The sequence below is a fragment of the Fukomys damarensis genome, unplaced genomic scaffold (genome assembly GCF_012274545.1).
Source record: "Fukomys damarensis isolate Sample0158 unplaced genomic scaffold, DMR_v1.0_HiC HiC_scaffold_21, whole genome shotgun sequence".
In the NCBI taxonomy this organism is placed as follows: domain Eukaryota; kingdom Metazoa; phylum Chordata; class Mammalia; order Rodentia; family Bathyergidae; genus Fukomys; species Fukomys damarensis.
Window position 1 is genome coordinate 37,905,817 of NW_022900933.1, and position 7,399 is coordinate 37,913,215.

A 7,399-nucleotide genomic window follows, 5' to 3' on the forward strand; every position below is an offset into this window, starting at 1 on the left:
CGGGGCCAAGCGCCACCCCACTTCCTCCCATCTGTGCGCGTGCGGTGATGGAGCGGAGCGACAGTTGGAGCGTGGGAGGCGGGGTCTCGCGGAGCGCTCGTAGCTCGCCTGTGCAGCCCAGGCTGGTCTCGGCCTCCGGAGTGCTGGGATCACAGGCGCGCGCACGACATCCGGCTTCGGGAGCAGTTGCTCTTCCATTTGTTTCAGGCCCAGGGGAAATGCGGGAAAGAAGTGGCCCGGAGGCCCAGCCCCGGGGCCTGGGACAGAGGGGCCTGATGGCCGGGTCACTGCAGCAGAAGAGCAGCACACCCCCACCCCGAGTTTCTGATACATGCAGGGGGACGGGGGACACAGCCGGGGCTGGAGTGGCCGTTCAGAGCTGCGGAGGTGCTGAATGTCCCCGGCCCTGGGCCACAGGTGGAGCTTTTCTACAGACTGGATCCTTGGGGAGGAAAACAATCCAAGCCCACAGACTAAAAACCCACTTGGGCTGGAATTTGGGGCGGGCTGTATTTTAGGGGGAGGAAAAAAGCTTCAAAGCACAACGCATCTCCTGGCTCTATTAATAACACACAAAGCCACAGCAATAAATAGAACAAGTGTGAAATCTACACATCGACTCTGAGCTAAGGAGGGAGGAGGGATTCGAACAGGGTAGAAAGGAGCCCTGTGGAACAGGGCAAAAAATGGCAACCCGGAGAGGAAAGCAGGAGCCTGGGAGACGGGGTGCAAAGGGGTGTGGGGTTATGGAAGAAGAAGAGCTGGGGAGGAGGGTGAGGGGAGGAGGGAGATCTCAAAGAAGGACAGGTTCCGCAGAGTCCAGCGAGAGACAAGGAGAGGAGCAATGTGTTCTTTCTCCTCTGACAGCAACTCTAATCCCAGCGCTCTGGGAAGTTGAGGCAGGAGGATGCAAATTCAAGCCCCGCTGGGCAGCTTCATCAGATGCTCTTAAAAAAACTGTAAAGCTCAGCGGTAGGACTCCCTAGAGTCAATCCCCAGAACTGGCAAAACAAAAACAAACAAAGGAAAAACCACAGGACAGAAACCGCTCAGCTACTGTACAGATCAGCCATGCTTCCGGGTGCCCAGGGTCTCAGCACAGCCTGGAGCTGCGGCAGGGCCCACAGGTGCACCTCCCTGCACTTGCGCTGTCACCGTCCTTTCTAGCTCGGGGCGCTGAGCTGCTCCTGCACACGCGGGCTGCTCGCTGCGAGCCCAGCAATCAGGGTTCGTGTTCCCTTCTTTATGCCCTTATGCCCGCTCCTCACTCACAACACACAGACACACACAGGAGGGAGGTGGGAGGCTTCCGCACACACGCAAGCACTGTGGATCCCGCTGCTGGTGACACGGACAGGGAGGCAGGGGCGGCGGTGGCATCGGCTGAGCTGCAGGTCCTTGTGGCAGGGGACCCCTTGGCAGAAGCTGGCCAAGCGGGCACAGGTGCCTCCTGTCCTGCCCGGTGGCATCGGGCTGCTGGGCGGCTCTGGAGTGGAGGACAATGGGGCAGAGCCACCTGAGGGCCCAACTCCAGAGCAGACTGACGACCGTGACAGCGATACAGTCAGAGGTGGGGACTCCTGACCTCAACTGCTTCATTGGGGCACTCCCATCATTGCGGGGCCAGCTTCCAGAGAGGATCGTTCTTTCTCAAAGAGGCCCAGATACTTAATACAAAATGAGCCAGGTTAGAAAATCCCCACAAATTCAAAATAGGCTGTTTGGCTTCCACAGTTCTCCTTTTATGCTCCCTGTAAGACACACATGCTGCCCTCCTGCTCAGAGCAGCGCCCTCCTCCACTGCTGCGTGGGAGCAGCCCCCGTCCACTCTGGGTGACAGAATAAGCACAGTGCAGTGTCACCAGCCCTACAGAAGGAACCCCGACACCTGGTACAGCACGACGGAGCCAGAGGACGCCATGCGGAGTGAAATAAACCAGCCACAGAAGACGAACGCTGGGCTGTGCAGTTCCGCCTAGGCTAGCACTACAGCAACCTAACTTCGCGGGCGGAAATAGAACGGTCGACCGGAAGTAGAACAGTGTTGTCCGGGCTACTGTGTGTGTGTGGGGGGGTGTTGTTCAATGGCGTAGATGTTGCACAACGTGAATGTACTGAACACCAGAGCATGTTGAGAGTGACCTAAACGGTAAATGTCGTTATGTGTATTTGCCCAAAGTAAAAAATTCATATGTATGATTACCTTACACAAACTAAAACGAGCTGGGGATTTAGCCCAGTGGTGCCGCCACCTGCGTCGCAAGCACAAGGTTCCTCAATGCGATCCCCAGTACAAAAAAAAAAACAAAAAAAACCCCTCACAAACAGATCCCTTAAATCCACTTCCCAAAGCAAGTTGTGTTGTTTTGTCATATTTACTTCTGATTTTCCCTATAGTGTACCTTTTCACAAAAAAGCTGATTATACCATATACACAAGTGTTGTACATTTTTGCTTACTTTATCATACTTTTTCATGTTATTAAAAATACCTATAGAGGCCGGGAATTTAGCTCAGTGGCACTGTACCTGCCTTGCAAGCGTAAGGTCCTGAGTTCAATCCCTTATACCAAAAACCCCCCATAAAATCTATAGTTTCAAAATATTCCGTGGACACGAGGCATGGTAGCACATGCCTGCAATTCTAGCACTCAGAAGGCTGAGGCAGGGGAATCACCATAAATTTGAGGCCAGCCTGGAGTACATAGTGAGACTCTGTCTCAAAAAATAAAAGAATCCATGGGTTACATGTGAACAGACCATAAAATTCCTGAAACACTTTGGACATCTAGAAATGAAACTCCCCCTCTTTTGTCCCCTCCATCCATGCTCCCAAGTGAACTACTTACTTCCTGATGCCCACCCCAGTGAGTCAGGGCTAGTTCCCAGGAGGTACCACTGCCAGGACACTGATCACACGGGAAGCCCAGGAGCAGACGTGCACCCACACCCCCCAGCACCTGGCGGAGAACTTCTCTCCTTTTCCTCACATCCCAGGGTGACTGCCATGGCCCTTGGCATCACTCCAGGTCTCCTCAGAGGGGGTCCTTGGGCTACCCTCGTCAAGGCTGCATCCCTGAAGGGGTGCCCCTTCCTCTCCGTTGACACCCACAACTGGGCTGCTTGCTCCCCCAGCCACATTGCTGGACCTTCCAAGGCTGTGAGCCACGAGAAACGCTTTCTCTTCTTAAGCAGACTGGACTAGCTCAGGTGTTTGATACAGTAACAGAGAGGCCAACAGAACACCTGGTTGACAAGCGCCTGTGGGTCACAGTGTGGAGCTCACACACCTGAACTTCCCCAAAGCACACAAGGGAGTTGACAGTGTCCAGCCCACAGGGCTCAGCCCACTGCACAAGCCAATGCATTTTCGGAAAGGTGTTGGATCATGGAAAAGGCTGCATGGATATTAGCTGCTGCCGCTATTACTATCATTTTTGTTTTGTTTCTGCTTTTTGACAGTCAGGCTGGCCTCAAGGCAATCCTCTTGCCTCAGCCTCCTAAGTGCTGGGATTACAGGCGTGCACCACTATGCCCAGCTCTGCTGCTACTGTGAAGCTGGCAGATAATAAAACATGTCCCATGTCCCACAACAGTCACAACACCAGCCCCAGCAGGCTCCCAGATGAATTTCTCTACTATGATGGAGACCCTATTGTATTTATTAGGAAACATGTAAGCTGCCAAATTTGGATCCTGAAAAAACAAATACAGGGAATGTGACTTAGGAGGTACAACGGAGCGAAAGCAAGCAAGGGCTCATGTGCAGCCAGGGTGCTTCCCTCTGGGGCTGGGCACGGAACCCAGGCCCAGCCACAACCTGGCCCTGGGAGGCAAGTGATGAGTGCACAGTGGGACTCAGGACTGCACAGGCCAAGCTAGAACTGGAACTGCTCTGCTCTCACCCAGCCAGCTTCGCATTTAGAATTGAGGCTTTGAAGAAAGGAAATTAGTCTAAGAAACAATAGCACAGACGGCTAACCACTCCATTAATGCCTCCCTCTGAGGCCTGTTTAGTGCGAGGGTGTGGCTGAGCAGCAGAGCACTTGCCTAGCAGGGAGGCCCCAGTGGGCTCCCATCATGGGGGGGGTGTGGCGGGGTCAATAAAGCATTGATTTGGACAGGATATGGCCTTTTCTATGGGCTTATCTTGGTTGTAGTAGTTGTTATAATAGGATTTTACTGGTAAACCTGAAGTGCTGGTGCAAGCCTGTAAGCCAGCCCTCTGGGAGGCTGAGGCAGGAGGACGCAAGTTCCAGCACTTTCCCAGCCTCTCCCAGCCCCACAAAGGAAATGGCCCCTTTCTCCGCACCAGCTTCAGGCCAAGCGCTCAGAACCACGGAGAGCTACAGACTCGAGGAGCTTCCTGGCCCGAGGCTGCGACCCCTGGAGCACCAGCCACAGCCACTGCGCCCTGCCAGGAACTGGCCTGTGACACAATCCGAGCTGTGAGGGAGGGAGGTGGCCGGCTGGACAGCAAAGCAAAGGTGAGGAGGCCGGGCGGGAAGGGCGGTGGCGAGGAGGGAGCGGAGGTGGGGCAGGGGAGCCATTCCGGGAGCCCAGGGGAATCCGCGTAAGGGGGCCGGGTCGTCCTGGGCAGGAGGAGGCCAAGCCAGCTGGCAGAGAGGCGCTGGCAAGCTGGTCACAGTCAAGTCCCCTGGGACTTGGTGGTTAAGAGCCTTTGGGGAACGGGGGGGGGCAGGGCGCGTGGGAGAGGGTTTTGAACCTCCCCAGCCCTGCCATCTGTCGGGTGGATGATCCCAGGGCTCTAGGGCTGGGGGGCACTGTGCAGGGTACCACGGGCCCCGCGCTGGGCCTGCTCACCTCAGCCTGCCCCCTCCACTCTCACCTGGCACCTAGGACCAAAACCCAGAAACCATGTTCAACTCCTTCCCCTACTTCTTCACAAACAGCCACTGAGTCCTGGTGACTTTTCCTCCTAAATATTTCTCCCAGCCTCTCCCATCCCACGTTGCTATCTCGGAGCAGGACCCGTGGGCTGCTTTCACTTGCACCTCTGCCAGCAGCTGTTTTGCTGGGAGGCTGTTTTTGTTTCTTGAGATGGAGTCTCACTAGGTAGTCCAGCCTGGCTTTGAATTCACTATATCCCCTTGCCTGGCCTCAAATTCAGGGCTGTTGTCCCAACTAAGCTTCCTGAGTGCTGGGATCACAAGTGTGTGCCTGGCTTCTTGGGTTTTCCCATCTGGAACAAGGGACCTTGTCACTCTGCCCAGATTTTCCGGGGCTCCCGAGGGCCTCAGCTAGACAAGCTCCTCAGCACGGCCTGGCCCAGCCTCCCTGCCAGACACAATTGAATAACAGGAGAGCACAGAGCAGGAGCAGGGCAAGGAGGAAAAGCTGGAAGTGAGGATGGCAAAGACAAGGAAAATGAAAGAGTTGAACTATAGCCAGCCTGGGGAAGGAATCCCAGGGACAGAGCAAGCACTGGTGCCAAGGGCGAGGGAGGACCCGGACACAAGGCTCCAGGTCTTCTGCTTGGCACAACAGGAGGGGCTGATGAGGGTCTGGTGGCTGACAGGGACCAGGATGGAAGATGGTCTCAGGAAGCTTGAGGCAAGGGCTGGAGGGCGACACAGACCCGGGCCTTGTTCTCCAAGCCTGGGAGAGGCTGCACCTGGAGGAAGAGCACCAGGAGCACGGGGGTAGGTGGCTGGTCCGCAGGGAAGACGGGGACAGGGGCTGGTGGTGGGGATGAGCACGGGTGGGGCGTGGCCCAGGATGGAAGCTTTCTGCGGCGTAAAGGAGGCATCTCGGAAGAGGAACTCTGATCCCTCCAATCTTCCTGAAGTAGGGTGCTCCAGAAGCAGGCTGCCAGCCAGGGGTGGGGAGATGGACACAGCAGATTCCGTAAGGGCCTGGAGAATGGGCCAAGCAAAAAGGTGGTGGAGTTAGGACAGGCAAGGCAATGCTTCTCCTTTCTTTTGTGCTGGGGGTGGAGGCAAAGGCCTGGCACATGCAGGCAAGCCCTCTACTGCAGAACCACACCTGCAGCCCTAGACATCTGTGTGCACCAGACACCCACGAGCACCCGCGGGAAACATCCAGACACCCAGCAGTTTCCTCCAGTAGATCTGAGACTCCCTGAGCAGAGGCAGAAGTGGGCTGGGCATGAGAAGTGGAGGTGCCGGGGATGGCTGGGGACTTGGGTCTGGGCATGGACGAATGAGGGGTCAGAAAACTGCAGGTCCTGGCCTGAGATAAAGGGAAGGTGTGAGAGCCGGGAGAAGACTGGATGCGCACCCGTTCTTAGGAACCTTAGGGACCAAGATGTGGTGGCTGCAAGATGGTGGAAACGAAGGCAGCTGGTGTTGCACAGTCAAAATATGAGGAGGCTGAGGAGACAGCGCTCCCAGGAGAAGGAAGGTGTGCTAGCTACTTTTCTCTTGTTGCTGAGACAAAATACCTGATACCCCAAGTTAAATGGAAAGGGGAAACTCTTGTAATCCCAGCACTCGGGAGGCTGAGGCAGGAGGATTGCTGTGAGTTAGAGACCAGCCTGGGCTACACACATAGTGAGTTCCAGGTCAGTTTCAACTACATAGTGAGACCCTGTTTCAAAAAAAAATTAAATAAATAAAAAGGAAAGAGAAAGGGCCAGGGCCAGGGATTTATCTTAGTGGCACCACATCTGCTTTGTAAACACAAGGTCCTGAGCTCAGTACCGCAAAAAAGAAGAAAAAATGGGAACGAGTTTATTTGGCATACAGTTCACAGAGGTTTCAGTTCATAATTGGCTGGCTCTCAGGCTGCGATGGCAGACATCGCAGAAGAGGAACAACATGGCGCACACAAGGCAGTTTAACAGCATCTTTCTGCCCCTTTTAGTTTATGCAGCTCACTCAGGGAGGGCGGGCAGCACTCACACCCTTATCCTAGTGCCCTTGAGCCCAGTACTGTATCATGAGTCAGTCCCAGCATCACACACTCAGATCAAGCCTATGCCCACACAAGGCTTTGGGGGACATCCAGACTCAAACCAGAACACAAGGCGAGCTCGTCTTGTGTGCACAAACGTTACACTGTCTTCTCTTTTGTTTTTCCTCCACACAGCCTAGACTGGCCTTGAACTTGTCATCCTCGTGCCTCAGCTTCTGAGCGTTGGAAATACAGGCATGTGCTGCCTATTACTGTTTTTTCTTTTTTTTTGATACTGGGGATTGAACTTGGGACCTTGTACTTTCGAGGCAGGCCATGCAACCACTAAGCTAAATCCCTCACCTTTCTTAATAGTGTTGTAGACAAAGAAGCAAATAAGGAATTATAAATTGGGTGTGTGGCACATGCCTATAACCCCAGCACTTAGGAGGCTGAGGCAGGAAGATCACTTCCAGTTTAAGGCAGTGAGTACAAGGCCAGGCTGTAGAGAGATCCTGTCTCAA

At 54.6% G+C, this 7,399-nt stretch overlaps 1 protein-coding gene across 1 annotated transcript in view; it reads right to left on the bottom strand.

The window, feature by feature from the left end:
- Degs2 (delta 4-desaturase, sphingolipid 2) overlaps positions 1-7,399 on the bottom strand; it is a 52,234-nt gene that overhangs the window by 37,249 nt on the left and 7,586 nt on the right. The window lies entirely within an intron of this gene.